The 18078-nt window shown below is 41.9% G+C and overlaps 1 protein-coding gene across 8 annotated transcripts in view; it reads left to right on the plus strand.

Annotated features, from left to right (window-relative positions):
* mecom (MDS1 and EVI1 complex locus) overlaps positions 1–18078 on the plus strand; it is a 494327-nt gene that overhangs the window by 252331 nt on the left and 223918 nt on the right. The window contains exon 1 of one of the 8 annotated variants that reach the window (XM_061919021.1): positions 5645–5798. The exons of the other annotated variants lie outside the window; for them this stretch is intronic. The gene's annotated coding sequence lies outside the window, so the exon portion shown is untranslated. Of the gene's footprint in view, positions 1–5644; positions 5799–18078 lie in introns of those variants that run through there. 8 annotated transcript variants of the gene reach the window in all.

Below are 18078 nucleotides of genomic sequence, written 5' to 3' on the forward strand. Positions count from 1 at the left end.
TAGAAATCGACATAGCGTTGTTTCACTACTATGGGAACGAAAAAAGTGAGTCTGAAGGACATTGCACAGAATAAAAGGGATATCCATTGAATTAAAAAAATAAATAATAAAACATTTTTGCTAGTGTGCACCATACTGAAGCAGAATGAGAATAACGCCAGCCAAGGATGTTAAAATACTATCGAAACGACAGACATTTACCCATTAAAATATGAAAAAGCTGCAGATGGTATGTTTGACGGAGAAGGAGACGGAATAGAAGGCCATTTGTCATCATCCGCTGCCCGGTTCATGTCATGTTCTGGTTTTATTTCCGTTTTTGTATCACATCTTGCTCGTGTTTGACTTGCTTTGTTCCTGTTTGTTCTGTTAGCATAGTCACGCATTAGTTTCACCTGCTTCTTGTTTCCGGACTCACACCTGTTTGTAATTACTTTCCTTATTTAGGCCTGCCTTTTCAGTTGACTCGTCCTCGCTTCCTAGTTTCTGTTCCATGCAACAGGTGACGACGCTCATTCCCGACTGTGGTAAAACTATTTTTGTACTTGCTAGCTTCCACGCTATGCTTCGTGTTTTCTAGCTCCCATGCTAGCTCTTTGTTTTGCCTTTTTATGCCTAGTGCAAGTTTTCTGTTCTTAGTCTGTTGTTTAGTGTAAATAAATCATTATTTCCTACCTTCACGCTGTGTCCGAATCCGACTGCATCATTGAGAGAACGAACCATCACCATGATGCCAGCGAACCGTCACACCATTCGCCAAGCTTATATGCTGTACATTAGTATTACATTACTTAAAAAAATATTTGTAGTTGTTAATGTAGTGGGACATTATATTGTGTTTTACACAGTAAGTCTTATCTAAGTTTGTTTTTCTTTTTAGAAGGCATGTACATGATACAATTGTGCTGTTTTCAATGGGCGACGATTTGAGATAAAAGCACAAGCTTGTAAATTGAGGTACGACTAGAATATAAATTTGCATAACGAGTAAATTCTTCGAGTTGTGGCTTTTAACAATCATGCCAACCAGGATCTTTGACTGTCTTCCTTGCCAAAACTCAGCCACACCCGGTTTCTGTGTTATTGCCGCCCTGCTTCCATGTACTAGTGTATTCTATATCAGCGGAATATTCCAACCGGCTGACACATGACTGTCACGCCCTGTCACACTCTATTTTTTTGTTTGTTTATCCAGCAGCAACATTGATTATACACGCATATAGTCTTTTAAAACTGACTTTAAAACAACGTTGCAAAATAGTTGTACTTACAAACAAATGTCAACGGTCAAATCAACGTCAGAACCCGACATTGATTAAACGTTGTCAAAAAGCATTTTGTTTCAACGTTTTGTTTGAATTGCTCAACGTCAGGACCTACAAACCCTGTTTCCATATGAGTTGGGAAATTGTGTTAGATGTAAATATAAACATAATACAATGACTTGCAAATGATTTTCAACCCATATTCAATTGAATATGCTACAAAGACAACATATTTGACATTAAAACTGATAAACATTTTTTTTGTTGTTGCAAATAATCATTAACTTTAGAATTTGATGCCAGCGACACGTGACAAACAAGCTGGGAAAGGTGTCAATAAATACTGATAAAGTGGAGGAATGCTCATCAGACACTTATTTGGAACATCCCACAGGTGTGCGGGATAATTGGAAACAGGTGAGTGCCATGATTGGGTATAAAAACAGCTTCCCAAAAAATGCTCAGTCTTTCACAAGAAAGGATGGGGCGAGGTACACCCCTTTGTCCACAACTGCGTGAGCAAATAGTCAAACAGTTTAAGAACAACGTTTCTCAAAGTGCAAATGCAAGAAATTTAGGGATTTCAACATCTACGGTCCGTAATGTCATTAAAAGGTTCAGAGAATCTGGAGAAATCCCTCCACGTAAGCGGCATGGCCGGAAACCAACATTAAATGACCGTGACCTTCAATCCTTCAGACGGCACTGTATCAAAAACCGACATCAAGGTCTAAAGGATATCACTACATGGGCTCAGGAACACTTCAGGAAACCACTGTCACTAAATACAGTTCGTCGCTACATCTGTAAGAGCAAGTTAAAGCTCTACTATGCAAAGCGAAAGCCATTTATCAACAACATCCAGAAACGCTGCTGGCTTCTCTGGGCCCGAGATCATCTAAGATGGACTGATGCAAAGTGGAAAAGTGTTCTCTGGTCTGACGAGTCCACATTTAAAAATTTTGGGGGAAATATTCGACATCAAATGGGAAGCGAACCATCCAGACTGTTATCGACGCATCCATGAAATTCTAAGTTAACTATTATTTGCAAAAATAAAAATAAAGTTTATGAGTTTGAACATCAAATATCTTGTCTTTGTATTGCATTCAATTGAATATGGGTTGAAAATCATTTGCAAATCATTGCATTCCGTTTATATTTACATCCTACACAATTTCCCAACTCATATGGAAACGAGGTTTGTAATTCAACAAGTTCTCAACGTTGTTTTAATGTTTTGTGCCTGCTGGGCAAGTTCTATTTATGTCTCAGCTCACCTTTCTTTGTTTGCTTCCCGGTTACTTGGAGCGCTGATTGAACTCACCTGCATCTGGCAAGTGATCAGGAGGCTCATCTTTTTCTGATCACTAATCAAAGAGCTTTATTTGCATGTGTCACCTTGCTCCTACAGATTTTATGTTATGTTGTTTGCTCTATGCTACTATGAGTTTGTCAACCTACTTAATGTTGTTATGGTATGCTAATTTGCCTGGAGCTTCACGTGCGCTTCCTCGCGGCACTAAGTTTTTGTATTTTTGCCTTGATATTAGTTCTAAAGAATTGTGAAGTGAATTATATTTATATAGCACTTTTTCTCTAGTGACTCAAAGCGCTTTACATAGTGAAACCCAATATCTAATTTACATTTAAACCAGTGTGGGTGGCACTGGGAGCAGGTGGGTAAAGTGTCTTGCCCAAGGACACAACGGCAGTGACTAGGATGGTGTAAGTGGGGATCGAACCTGCAACCCTCAAGTTGCTGGCATGGCCGCTCTACCGACCGAGCTATACCGCCCCTATTGTCTTTGCATCACCATAGTAACAATGTTTGTTTTGATTGTTTTCGAAATAAGGGGTTTAATTATACAGTACATATTTCTAGGGCATAACACAAAAGCAATCAGACTAGTTAATTGCCGCAATTTTAAGTTTATACGTAAAGATTTAGACAAAGAGCCAATGTTCAGGAATGTGGTGCCTTAAAGAGCCAGCTCAGATGTCGTCGCCTTCCTTTGTTCGGGGGTGGACTGTGCTGCACATGACTTGTTCATAATTTAAGAATTCTGGGGCGCTAAATAGCTACCTCGATGGCCGTCAATATGGTCGCTTGTAAAATGTGTCTGGGATTAGTTGGAGGCGGGCTGGCATGTTATGTGCTGGGAATGTCTAAGGCTGGGGGTGGAGGGCCAAGATCCATATGGCTTTGATCAGGGAACGGTAGTTTTAGCTTGTTGCTTTGTTATAGTGATAGTGGAGAGGTGTCAAACGTATGGAACGTGTGATGAGTTTGCCAAGTATAAAAATTAGCTGTTTAGTTTTTTGTTTTAACAAAGGAAACTGCTGTTCTAAATGTGTCCACTGGATGTCACAAAAGCAATTCTGTTAGGCAAGCAAACGGTTCATACCGGGGCCAAGCAAGGGGTAAACAGTAAAGGTGGACTGCGGCTCCTCCTACTCAATCCACATGAAACTTAAAACCTGCCGTTTTATGTCTTCTCCTTCGAACACATTGTCATTTGGCACCCTCGTTGCCCCAAAACGTCTCAGTCAAACTGTTATGTTTACTGGGGGGTAGACGGCACAGACCACAAGAGGGCAGAGTAAGCTCAAATATGTATATATATATATATATATATATATATATATATATATATATATGTATAGACATTGGATGCGTCTGTGTGATTGGAGGTGTGTGTGAAAATGCAAGTTTAGGAGTTAATTTCGCTGTATTTCCAACTAAGACGTTCCCCATAACCTCCCGTGTTTCAGCAGTGTTTTCCTTCCGTTGTCCTGGATTTCGACTGCCTCCCTCGTTCCTCGACTCCTCGCTCACCCCTGGACTCTGACGCCTCTCTCTCGCCGCAGATCACCTGCCTGCCCCATGGACTGCCTCGTCCCTTGTATCTCGTTCAACACTTTGGCAACACACACTTCAGTTAAATTGTACACATAGTCTTACACCATACACACTCTTGAGTTTTGTCACACTTTATTTCCTTAGTTTATTAGTTAGTATTGTTTAGTATTCTTATATATATATATATATATATATATATATATATATATATATATATATATATATATATATATATATATATCGTGCGCATGCAAAAGTTTCTCGTGCGTACTTATCTAAATTTAAAAAAAAAAAAAATTTTTTAAATGTACCCCCCCCCAAAAAAAAAAAAGGTTTTCCTCATGTCCCTTTAGGACAGGGTCGGGAACCTTTTTGGCTGAGAGAGCCATGAAAGCCGGGTATTTCAAAATGTATTTCTGTGAGAACCATATAATATTTTTTAACACTGAATAAGACTAAATTCTTGCATTTTTAAGTATGACCAACATTTGTAGAGTATAATAAGTCTCTTATTCTTTTTTAACAAAATTGTTCTTATAAAAGTTAACCAATAAAACATATAATACTTCTTACCATTAATGCGACATATTGAACAGGTGCGGTAGAAAACGGATGGTTGGATTAAAATGCATGAGAATGTTTTATAATTTTAACATTTTTTTTAAACTGTGATTACCAGCGGAATTATTCATTACTTATCGTGTTAAGCAATGTCAGCTAAGATTTATCTGAGAGCCAGATGACTGCATCTGGCTCTAGAGCCATAGTTTCCCTACACGTGGTTTAAGCATTAGACACCTTTTTACCTGCACACTGCCTCCCGCTGTTTCCCACATCTACAAAGCAATTAGCTACCGACTGCCACCTACTGATATGGAAGAGTATTACGCGGTTACTCGGCATAGCGCGGTTGGTAGAGTGGCCGTGCTAGCAACCTGGAAGGTTCCAGGTGCGATTCCCGCTTCCGCTATCCTAGTCACTGCCGTTGTGTCCTTGGGCAAGACACTTTACACACCTGCCCCCAGTGCCACCCACACTGGTTTAAATGCAACTTAGATATTGGGTGTCACTTTTTAAAGCGCTTTGAGTCACTAGAGAAAAGCGCTATATAAATATAGTTATCTGAGAGCCATATGTAGTCATCAAAAGAGCCACATCTGGCTCTAGAGCCATAGGTTCCCTACCCCTGCTTCAGGGGCTCCGTAGTATTGTGTTTAGAACTTTGAGAACAAAAATGAATGTATTCCATTTCGGATTGATTCTGTAACATAACAGAATGTAAAAGCGCTGGGAAGACATTCCAGATGCACTGAAAGTCATGTCTGTTTGGTTTGTGGCACGTTCGGCCTAAAGTAACCCGAGCTACTGACTAATCACTGTGTCACGTTTTTGATTCAAGTCAGTGCATCCACTCCACCGTCACTGTCTGTAATTGCAAATATTCATTTCTGGCAGCAGATGACAGAGAGGGCGGGTAGAACGTTGGAGAGGAAGTAAAACTCCAAAGTGAGCCTCGGCCAAAAAACAAATTCCAGGTCCAGCCGGACTCAGCCCTACGGCCCCGAGCGTGTAGTCAGGCTGCTTAATTGAGAACTCAAACACGACATTTAGGTCTTTTCAACTTTAGCCCACCAGACAGGTATCTCAGAAGTTGGCCCTCTAGCCACGTGGTAAGTGTTTGGCTTTTCTTCTTTCACTTTGACACTTGTTGTATACCACCTCTCCCAGCAGGCAAAAAACATTAAAACAGCGTTGAGAACATACTGAATTAGGTCTTGACCTTGAGTAACAACGTTCAATCAATGTTGGGTTCTGACGTTGACTCGACCATTGGATTTTGGTAATTTTCCCAATGTTTTACAACGCAAATACAAAGTTGAAACAACGTTCTAGACCATGGGTGTCAAACTCTGGCCCGCGGGCCAACTTTGGCCCGCCGTGAAATTTCATTTGGCCGTTGAGGCAATAATAAATGAACATTAGAGCTGGCCCGCCGGTATTATACAGTGGCGGTGCTGCTGTATCACCACATTCAACGCTAATTCTCATACTTGCCAACCCTTCCGATTTTTCCAGGAAAATCCCGAATTTCTGTGCCCCCCCCAAAAATCTCCCGGGGCAACCATTCCCCCGAATTTCCTAACCGGACAACAAAATTGGGGGCGTGCCTTAAAGGTACTGCTTTTAGCATCCTCTACAACCTGTCATCACGTCCGTTTTTCCTCCATACAAACAGCGTGCCGGCCCAGTCACATAATATATGCGGCTTCTACACACACACAAGTGAATGCAACGCATACTTGGTCAACAGCCATACAGGTCACACTGAGGGTGGCCGTATAAACAACTTTAACACTGTTACACCACACTTTGAACCCACACCAAACAAGAATGACAAACACATTTCGGGAGAACATCCGCACCGTAAAACAACATAAACACAACAGAACAAATAGACAGAATCCCTTGCAGCACTAACTCTTCCGGGACGCTACAGTATACACCCCTACTGCCAACAAAACTCGATTTTGCATGTCACTATAAAGTTATATAAGGCTTGCTCGTTCAATATTCAATGCAAAACTTGTTTGGGTTCCTATTAAAAGGTTAAGTTGTTCAACTTTGGCCCGCGGCTTTGTTCAGTTTAGAATTTTGGCCCACTCTGTATTAGAGTTTGACACCCCTGTTCTAGACCAAATATCACTTCATATTCTCTAATGCTCGCTAGTGTTGCCATATCTGAGTTATTGTGCAGAAATATGGGGAAACAGCTACGAATGTGCACTTCATTCACTAACGCTGTTACAAAAAAGATCAGTTAGAATAATACATAATGTTGGATATAAAGAACATAAAAACCCTTTATTTATTAAATCACAATTATTAAAATTCAACGATTTGGTGCATATGCAAACGGCTAAAATGATGCTCAAAGCAAACTATAAGGCAAGGCAAGGCAATTTTATTTGTAAAGCACTTTTGATACGCAAGGCAGACTCAAAGTGCTTCACAGACAACAAAGTGAAATGAAAATTAAAATGCAGACAACAAAAATAAAAACAGTGCGGACGTTAAAAGTTAAAAGAGCAAAAGATTGAGCTGAAAGCTAAGGTGAACATAAAAGTTTTCAGTCTAGTTTTAAAAGTAGTCAGAGTTGGGGAAAGTCTGACATATTCGAGATGTTTATTCCAGCTATTTGTTGCGTAGTGACTGAATGATGCTCTCCCTCGATTTGAGTTTACTCTGGGAACCACTAACAGATTGGTCTCAGAAGATCTTAGTGATCTAGAGCAGTGGTTCTCAAATGGGGGTACGCGTACCCCAGGTATGCCAAGGGGTACGTGAGAATTTTTTTTTTTAAATATCCTAAAAATAGCAACAATTCAAAAATCCTTTAAAAATATATTTATTGAATAATACTTTAACAAAATATGAAAATAAGTCCATAAACCGTGAAAAGAAATGCAACAATGCAATACTCAATGTTGACAGCTAGAATTTTTGTGGACATGTTCCATCAATCAATCAATTAATGTTTATTTATACAGCCCTAAATCACAAATGTCTCAAATTACTGTACAAACCACTACGACTACGACATCCCCCGAAGAACCCACAAAAGGGCAAGGAAAACTCACACCCAGTGGGACGCCAGTGACAATGATGACTATGAGAAACCTTGGAGAGGACCTCAAATGTGGGTGACCCCCCCAACCCCTACCTCTGCAATGCCTCCACGGTTTGATATCAAATTTTCCGAACTTACGCAGATCCCTAATAAGCAAAAATGCATAGGAAAAGTTGGTGTTCAATCAATCAATCAATCAATCAATCAATGTTATATAGCAATGTTATATAGCAATTTATATAGCCCTAAATCACAAATGTCTCAAAGGACTGTACAAACCACTACGACTACGACATCCTGAGAAGAACCCACATAAGGGCAAGGAAAACTCACACCCAGTGGGACGCCAGTGACAATGATGACTATGAGAAACCTTGGAGAGGACCTCAAATGTGGGTGACCCCCCCCCCCCCCCATACCTCTGCAATGCCTCCACGGTTTGATATCAAATTTTCCGAACTTACGCAGATCCCTAATAAGCAAAAATGCATAGGAAAACTTGGTTTTCAATCAATCAATAAATTAATCAATCAATCAATCAATGTTTATCTATATAGCCCTAAATCACAAATGTCTCAAAGGACTGTACAAACCACTACGACTACGACATCCTCAGAAGAACCCACATAAGGGCAAAGAGAACTCACACCCACTGGGACGCCAGTGACAATGATGACTATGAGAAACCTTGGAGAGGACCTCAAATGTGGGTAACCCCCCCACTATAGGGGACCGAAAGCAATGGATGTCGAGCGGGTCTAACATGATACTGTGAAAGTTCAATCCATAGTGGCTCCAACACAGCCGCGAGAGTTCAGTTCAAAGCGGATCCAAGACAGCAGCGAGAGTCCCGTCCACAGGAAACCATCCCAAGCGGAGTCGGATCAGCATCGTAGAGATGTCCCCAACCGATACACAGGCGAGCGGTCCATTCTGTGTCCTGACTCTGGACAGCCAGTACTTCATCCATGGTCATTTATTCCATAAATATTGATGTTCAAGATTTATTTTTTTTGTGAAGAATGTTTTAGAATTAAGTTCATGAATCCAGATGGATCGCTATTACAATCCCCAAAGAGGGCACTTTAAGTTGATGATTACTTCTATGTGTAGAAATCTTTATTTATAATTGAATCACTTGTTTATTTTTCAACAAGTTTTATTGTTATTTTTATATCTTTTTTTCCAAATAGTTCAGAAAAGACCACTACAAATGAGCAATATTTTGCACTGTTATACAATTTAATAAATCAGAAACTGATGACATAGTGCTGTATTTTACTTCTTTATCTCTATTTTTTCAACCAAAAATGCTTTGTTCTGATTAGGGGTTACTTGAATTGAAAAAAAATGTTCACAGGGGGGTACATCACTGAAAAAACGTTGAGAACCACTGATCAAGAGGGCTTAAAAACTGGGAGCATATCAGTGATATATTGTACTTCGGCCCTAGACCATGTAGTGATTTACATGGGAACAGGAGGAATTTTAAGTAAATTTTTCTGATGTACAGGGAGACAATGTAAGGATTTAAAAATTGGTGCAATATGCTCAAATTTTTTGGTCTTTTTTTAGAACTCTAGCAGCAGCGTTCTGAACAAGCTGTAGCTGCTACCCAAGAATGTTCAACAATTCTTCTCAACAAAAGAGGAGAGATACAACCTTATAGGAAAATCCCATTTAAAACATGTTCAAAACAGCTCGTGCAACACTTATGACATTTAGCATATCAGTTTGGGGAATTCAATTATGGAACGGATTAAGCAAAGAAATCAAACAAAGCACCAATATGATTGACTTTAAGAGACTGTTCAAACTACAAGTGTTCACAAAGTACACAGAACAAGAATTATGTTGAACATCTTGAACCCTTTTATTTATTTTGTTGAGACAAATATTATTTATGTATTTAATATGTGTTTCTTTCTATGGTATATTATGTATCCATCCATCCGTCTTCTTCCGCTTATCCGAGGCCGGGTCGCGGGGGCAGCAGCCTAAGTAGAGAAGCCCAGACTTCCCTCTCCCCAGCCACTTGGTTCAGCTCCTCCCGGGGGATCCAGAGGCGTTCCTAGGCCAACTGGGAGACATAGTCTTCCCAACGTGTCCTGGGTCTTCCCCGTGGTCTCCTACTGGTCGGACGTGCCCTAAACACCTCCCTAGGGAGGCGTCCGGGTGGCATCCCGACCAGATCCCCGAATCACCTCATTGGGCTCCTCTCGATGTAGAGGAGCCGCAGCTTTACTTTGAGCTTCTCACCTGATCTCTAAGGGAGAGCCCCACCACCCGGCGGAGAAACCTCATTTTGACCGCTTGTACCCGTGATCGTGTCCTTTCGGTCATGACCCAAAGCTCATGACCACATAGGTGAGGATGGGAACGTAGATCAACCGGTAAATTGAGAGCTTTGCCTTCCGGCTCAGCTCCTTCTTCACCACAACGGAACGATACAGCGTCCGTCGATTTCACGATCAACTCTTCCCTCACTTTTGAACCAGACTCCTAGGTACTTGAACTCCTTCACTTGGGGCAGGGTCTCCTCCCGAACCCGGAGATGGCATTCCACCCTTTTCCGGGCAAGAACCATGGACTAGGACTAGGAGGTGCTGATTATAATTATATATTATGTATTGATGATTTATTTTCTCACTGTTCTGTTACAAAGAACGAGGCAATTGGATTAAATTCCAATGATATGAAAAGGGGGAGGATTAAATAAGGTCTGCTTCTTTCTACTCCTTTTCGGACGTGCTGTAATGAAAAAACTGGAAATGTGTGATGCATTACATTGTATCTTATACATGTTCCAAATAAACTGAAACTGAAACTGAACTGAAATGAACATACTGTGACGACATGTATTCAATGTCAGGTTGTGACGTTGATTCAACGTTGTCTCAATTTACAAATACAACTCTTTTTGCAATGTTGTTTTAAAGTCACTTTGGAGGTTGCCCTCCAGTGGGTACCTCGGACCACCAAACATTGCCACAAGAGCCCGGATCAGGGTTCCACCACGGTTTTATTTGCATAAATTCACGCAGGGGTTTTGCTTTCCAGCAATCTGTCTGTTCGTGTCCGTCTCTCTCTTGCTCTCCCTCCGGCTCCAACCACATGTCTCATCCCGGCTGCTGCTAATAAAGGTGACAGGTGATTAGCTAACAAGGCCCACCTGGGCCATCTACGCACCTGTCGCTGTCTTCGAGGCCTGGTCCTGGCACACCCCATTCCGCGCCCCCCTCCACAGTCACTTTTAAAGGACATGTTTGTATATTCAACGTTGTATCAGTGTCTTGTGCCTGCTGGGTTGCCTCTCCATTTTATTGACGAGCTAACACAAACACCAACATCATGCATTCCACTTTTTTTCAACGTCCAATAGCCTGGACATGATATTTCCTCACTTCCCTTTTTTTTTTTGTTTGTTTGTTTTACTATTGCAGCTGTATGTAGAAATGGCGCCACTGAATTGGCAGCCGGTTGCATCAGCGATGTGCTCTTTAAATGTGTGTTCTTTAATACTTCCCTCCTGTTTGCATGTGTTTTCCCTTATTCTTGTAGACTTTTTTGCGGATTTTTCATGAGGATTTGCATTGCAACCACACAGTATTCTCATGGTGGGATAAACAAAGTCTATCCTATCCTAAACACTGCAAATGTTCATGTAAAAAAAACAAAAACGATATTGTACTTGAGTACGTTGACAGCAGTAAAGAATTTGCTGCTAAAATTGCACATCAACACATCGGTGACAGTTGTTTGAGTCTCCATGAGTAGACTAAGCATTGGAGAGTCACACAAAATGTGTACAGTACCGGCTCATTGAAAGCAATTACAGGCCAGTTGAGAATGATTGCAAGGAATGGTTTTTCTTTTACCCTTTTTTTTTTTTTTCATTTTGCAAACATTAACCCACTGTGACACGTGTGCACACTTTGACTTTCACACACTAGACGGGGCCCAGCGAGAACCCCACACACAGGGCCTTACTCGCATGTATATAGACTTGTCAATCAAGCTGTGCGAGTGTTTTTATTTAGAAGTTTTAATGAGCGTGATGTCATTCCTCCTTACCTTAGAGAACATGTTTGGAAGCTGTCTGTAATTTTGTGCTTGCTGGGACTAGCAGGGGGAAAAATGTCTGAATGGGATTTTTTTTTTTTTTTTTACTTCAAAATCACCTTCAAATTTGTCGAAGGGAGGGATCTCAACTCAATAACCATTTAATTTCATTGAAAAATATTTTAATTACCGGGCATACCTTTTTTTTTTCTTCTTTTTTTCCAGGTAACTTCTGGTGTCTCAACGTAGCATTCGTACAAATAATTTATTCATATCAGAGCTGTCATATTAACACATTAACACTTGCAATTAATCACAAAATATTATCATTATCATGTATAAATACAGATCCATTACGTTAACCACGGTTGGTCACTTGAAACGAATGAGTGAGGAAAATTCACCTCAAATAAAACCCATCTGGTTTAGATAAAACTTTTGAGAAAAAAATAGCGTAAATTTAAGTAAAGCATGTATTAATTGTTTCCTGTATGGCATATTGACAGTAAAATGTATCTGGTGTCGAACTATTGGGGTCTTTTTTAAAGGGGAATTGCCCTTTTTTTGGAACTTTGCCTATCATTCACAATCATTGTGAGAGACAAGAACAAATATGTATTTTTTAATTGTTTTTTTTTTTTTTTTTTTTTAGGATTTTAAAGATGATAAAAAAACGCTTGAAAGATGCAACCAATGGGAGTCACAGTTGTAGCCTTCAGAGCTCTCTAAAACAACTTCAAAACCTTCCATCATCATGTTGTCCATCCATCCATCCATCCATTTTCTACCGCTTATTCCCTTTCGGGGTCGCGGGGGGCGCTGGCGCCTATCTCAGCTACAATCGGGCGGAAGGCGGGGTACACCCTGGACAAGTCGCCACCTCATCGCAGGGCCAACACAGATAGACAGACAGTATACTACATAATGTAGTAACATATATACGTTTGTAACTATACTCCCGTCCAAAGGCAAAACCTAGCAACTCACTTCTAGCTGATTTTGCGAAAACAAAGGAAAACCAATCTGTATATCTACAATACCACTCAAAGCTCTCACTGTTGGAAGGAGGTTTTGGCTCAAAATCTCACGATACATGGCCCCATTTATTCTTTCCTTAACACGGATCAATCGTCCTGTCCCCTTAGCAGAAAAACAGCCCCAAAGCATGATGTTTCCACCCCCATGCTTCACAGTAGGTGAGGTGTTCTTGGGATGCCACTCAGTATTCTTATTCCTCCAAACACGAAGAGTTGAGTTTATACCAAAAAGTTCTATTTTGGTTTCATCTGACCACATGACATTCTCCCAATCCTCTGCTGTATCATCCATGTATCCATTTTGGTATAAACTCAACTCGTCGTGTTTGGAGGAAGAAGAACACTGAGTTGTATCCCAAGAACACCATACCTACTGTGAAGCATGGGGGTGGAAACATCATGCTTTGGGGCTGTTTTTCTGCTAAGGGGACAGGACGATTGATCTGTGTTAAGGAAAGAATGAGATTTTAAGGCAAAACCTCCTTCTATCAGTGAGAGCTTTGAATGGTTGACCAAATACTTATTTTCCACCATAATTTACAAATACAATTTTAAAAATTCCTGCAATGTGAATTCCTGGATTTGTATTTCACATTCTGTCTCTCACAGTTGAAGTGTACCTATGATGAAAATTACAGACCTCTGTCATCATTTTAAGTGGGAGAACTTGCACAATCGGTGGCTGACTAAATACGTTTTTGCCCCACTGTATACATATTGGGAATACCATATTTATCTGGATTTAAACCCTAAAACGCCTAAGCATTTCACAATTGTAGTTTTTTTCTTGATAACGGACGAGATGTTTAAATAAGTTTGTGCCAAGTGAGAAGTTGCCATATGACAGCGCTACACTTCAAAGTGACCAGCCGAGCGACCACCACTGCATCGGCGCCCTTGTTCGTTTAGTCAAGTGCATGTTAATGTATTAATGGAATGCAAAGGAAAGGCAGGGTAGCCATATAAACGGCTAATTAAAATAACGAGGGAGGAAAAAGCACGTAGCGTGTTGTCACTATTGATTATTTCATTCATATAGAATGGGCAGGCACAACGGGGGTGGGGGTAGGTCGTGACAGTCCCCCCCGCCCCCCTTAACACACACTTCACAGTGTTCTCCCCAGAACCATCCTCAAAAGAAAAGGAGGCGGGCAGAAACACAGAGTACAGATAAGTACACAACAAAGAACTAAACTGCGCTTCACTCTCCCCTTCACTGAGGTCAAGGAGTCAAGTGACGGCCTGGTCACAGAATAAATGGTGGACTTTTTGGGATGAAGACTCAAACTCCACATAATGGCCGTGAGACATGCTGACCACTGGTAATTTGTGCCATTGGGTTTATAGTTCTTGCCGCAGCAACTCACAGTGGGTCTGGATTAGTTTTTGTCTTATCTCCAACTTGAAGCGTGAGTGAAAAATGCGTAAACAGTGTTTTCTTCGATTTGAAGTCCAAAAGCGAAATAGATGATACAGTATTATCTGCTCACGGATGCTACATGTTGGTCAGGCTTAGACTTGGACTTAGACAAACTTTATTGATCCACATGGGAAATTGTTCCACAAAATAGGTCAGCTAAAAAGGATGGAAAAGATAAAGGATGGAAAGAATCGGGCACCTCGGCACAAAAAGAGGGTGAAAACAAAAGGTATAAAGTAGACAAAAAAAATGTACCCTAATAGCAATATAAAATATAACATATATGTAATATTTACATGTTATATATACAGTGTATGATATATACTTAGATAGTATTACTTTTGTACATACAGGTTTTTGAACAACATATGCTACAATTTAAGCGCCGTCTTTTCATGGACGCCCCTGCTTATTTCAGCAAGACAATGCCAAGCCACATTCAGTACGTGTTACAACAGCGTGGCTTTGTAAAAAAAAGAGTGCGGGTACTTTTCTGGCCCGTCTGCAGTCCAGACCTGTCTCCCAACGAAAATGTGCGGCGCATTATGAAGCGTAAAATATGACAGCGGAGACCCCGGAACTGTTGAACGACTTAAGCTCTACATAAAACAAGAATGGGAAAGAATTCCACTTTCAAAGCCTCAACAATTAATTTCCTCAGTTCCCAAACGTTTATTGAGTGTTGTTAAAAGAAAAGGTGATGTAACACAGTGGTGAACATGCCCTTTCCCAACTACTTTGGCATGTGTTGCAGCCATCAAATTCTAAGATAATGATTATTTGAAAAAAACAAAATAAGGTTTATGAGTTTAAACATCAAATATCTTGTCTTTGTAGTGCATTCAATTGAATATGGGTCAAAAATGATTTGCAAATCCTTGTATTCCATTTATATTTACATCTAACATGATTTCCCAACTCATATGGAAACGGGGTTTGTATATCATGTTATATTAATGGTAACACTTTAGTATGGGGAACATATTCTAAGTAACAAAGACTTATTTAGAGTATTTGGACACTAGGGGAACATATAAAAGTTAGGGTTACTAATAAGCAATAATTCTAAGGTTATTGAGGGAAGACTCTTAGTTAATGGCTTACTGGTTGTATAATAAGCCCCGCTGCCTTGTGGTTTAGTCTGGGAAGACAAAAGGCTAGGGGAGCACACCCTGAGAGAAAAAAAGAGTGCTGGTAGGTGCACCATAGGGGGTCCTCCGACAGAACGGAGCTCCGGCAGCCTCCTGCAGCTGTGAGGAGGTGCTGGTCGTCCTGGGTTTCCCTTGCCACCGGATTCAGCTCCCCACAGTGAAGAAGTCACGTTAGAGTCTGCGCGTCTCCCTCGTCGAAAAAAAAGACCTCAACAGCAATGATTGCTGCATAGAAGCTCCACAACGGTCACAGAGGCGGAGGAAGGCTGCAACAAAGATGGGTCTCCCAATTGTCTTGGTCTCCACGCCATTGGACCCTGACCTTCTCTTTGCCAAGAACAGTGTGGTGACTGTCTGTGCATCAGTCTCCCCACTTTAAAAGATTCCGTGCACAGGCGTTCTCCTGAAGGCAATCCCACCAACAGGAGGACAATCATACTCGTTTCGAGTGATCGCCACCGCCTACGACGAATAAGGCCATGCAGAATAAGGCTTTGATAGACTTCTAAAGCCGTCGTGCGGGTTCCAAGGACTGTCAAGGAAGGACATAGCGACTGCACGTTTAGACTTTTTTATTTTTCAATAAAGACTGCTTTTCAGCTGCTCCGTCTGCCGCTCGCTCTTCCGCTTGCCTTTCGGCTTCGGGCGTCGTCACCTCTCTCACGCTCTCCTTTATCTCTCTTTCAGCGTCAGCTTCCCTCTGGCTCCTTCTCGTCTCTCCGCCTCTCTCTCTGATGTTCACGGCTATCACCCTTTTATATAGTGTGAGAGGATTACTCAATACGCACCTGATCTTGATTGCGGCGTCGTTCCCGGCGCGCTCCGCCTCGCCGCTCGCTCGCCGTCCACGCCTCCTCGCCGCCATCTCGGGCTGGGCTACGGTGTGCCCTGCCTCCTCTCCGCCATCTCTGGCTTTGCTTTGCCTCGCTGTTGGACTGCCGGCCACGCTTCCTCTCCGCCATCTTGAGCTTTGCTGTGCCTTGCTGTCGGACTGCCGGCCACGCCTCCTCGGCGCCATCTCGGGCTTTGCTTTGCCTCGCTGTCGGACTGCCGGGCACGCCTCCTCTCCGCCGTCTTGGCCCGGGCTGCGGCATGCCCTACCTCGCTGTTGGACTGCCGGCCACGCCTCCTCGCCGCCATCTTGGGCTGTGCTACGGTGTGCCCTGCCTCGCTGTCGGACTGCAGGCCACGCCTCCTCGCCGTCATCTCGGGCTTTGCTTTGCCTCGCTGTCGGACTGCCGGCCACGCCTCCTCGCCACCGTCTCGGCTGGGCTATGGTGTGCCCTTCCTCACTGTCGGACTGACGGTTCTGCCTCTCCACATAGGCATTGATAAATACTTAATGACGAGTTAAGAGCCAATATGGTACTAATTTGCATGTTAATAAGCAACAAATTAATAAATATGTTCCCCACACTAAAGTTTTATCATATTGCGATGCCGTGGCGACTTGTCCAGGGTGAACCCCGCCTTCCGCCCGATTGTAGCTGAGATAGGTACCAGCAACCCCCGCGACCTCAATGGGAATAAGCGGTAGAAAATGGATGGATGGATGGATCCTCAATATATAACAAATCCCGATTACCACGTACAAATTACATGGTGTATGATTGTTGTTCTGGGTATATTCACCAAATGTTTCATATTTCTCAGCCCCTGCATGTCTGGTTTTCCAAGTGTGGGTCCGTGTGCAGGCAGCAGCGGGGCAGCTCGACTGCAGACAGACATGCTCTTGCTCCCTGCTGAATCAAGGCCCATCCATCATGTTAACATGTTAATTACTGGGATTTATTTTATTCAGCAGAAATAACAATAAGGATCCCATTACAGCGGCTGGCCTGAGGGTGCGTGTGTGTGTGTGTGTGTGTGTTCACAAATGAACTATGGAAGGTCCTCCGGGAAAGACCTTCTCCCCGTCTTGTTGCGTAACTTTTTTTTTTTTTTAATGGGGCCGTGTTTGATATAATAACACAACTAATCGATTAATAAATATGCCACTGGAAACTTTATTAAAAAATGGCATGTTTTCAATTTGTCAACATGTACTCAAAACGGTAAAGCTGAAATTGAAATTAGCCGCCCGGCATCGGATATTTTTTTTTTACGCGATAGCAGAAACTCCACAAGAGGTAGATACGTGTCAAAATACGACGGGATTTACACTCCAATGCTCACTTTCAGAGCGTGAATAAGATTACCGAATAATTTGCGGTGATCGGGTTTCTCCAACTGACGTCTGATGAAAGGTTTCATGTTGCGTGAATAGCACAGGCATGGACTGTATTCCATTACCAAGGTGCATAAACCAGGTGTGTCTTTATATATCTACTTTCCTCGCATGCATGCTGCATGTATAGGGATGTGTATCGCTAGGATTTTATTCATACTGATACCAGTATCGATAGTCCTTATCGTTACCGGTACTATATGTCATTTGTGCAAATAAAGACCCGTTCCCAGGAAGGGTTGGACTCCGCCAAGGCTGCTCTTTGTCAACGATTCCGTTCATAACTTTTATGGACAGAATTTCTAGGCACAGTCTGGGAGTTAAAGGTATCCGGTTTGGTGGCTGCAGGAATAGGTCTCTGCTTTTTGCAGATGATGTGTTCTTCAGGATCTTCAGACCTCACTGGATCGGTTCGCAGCAAAGTG

This window comes from Nerophis ophidion, linkage group LG13, assembly GCF_033978795.1.
Source record: "Nerophis ophidion isolate RoL-2023_Sa linkage group LG13, RoL_Noph_v1.0, whole genome shotgun sequence".
Lineage (NCBI taxonomy): Eukaryota > Metazoa > Chordata > Actinopteri > Syngnathiformes > Syngnathidae > Nerophis > Nerophis ophidion.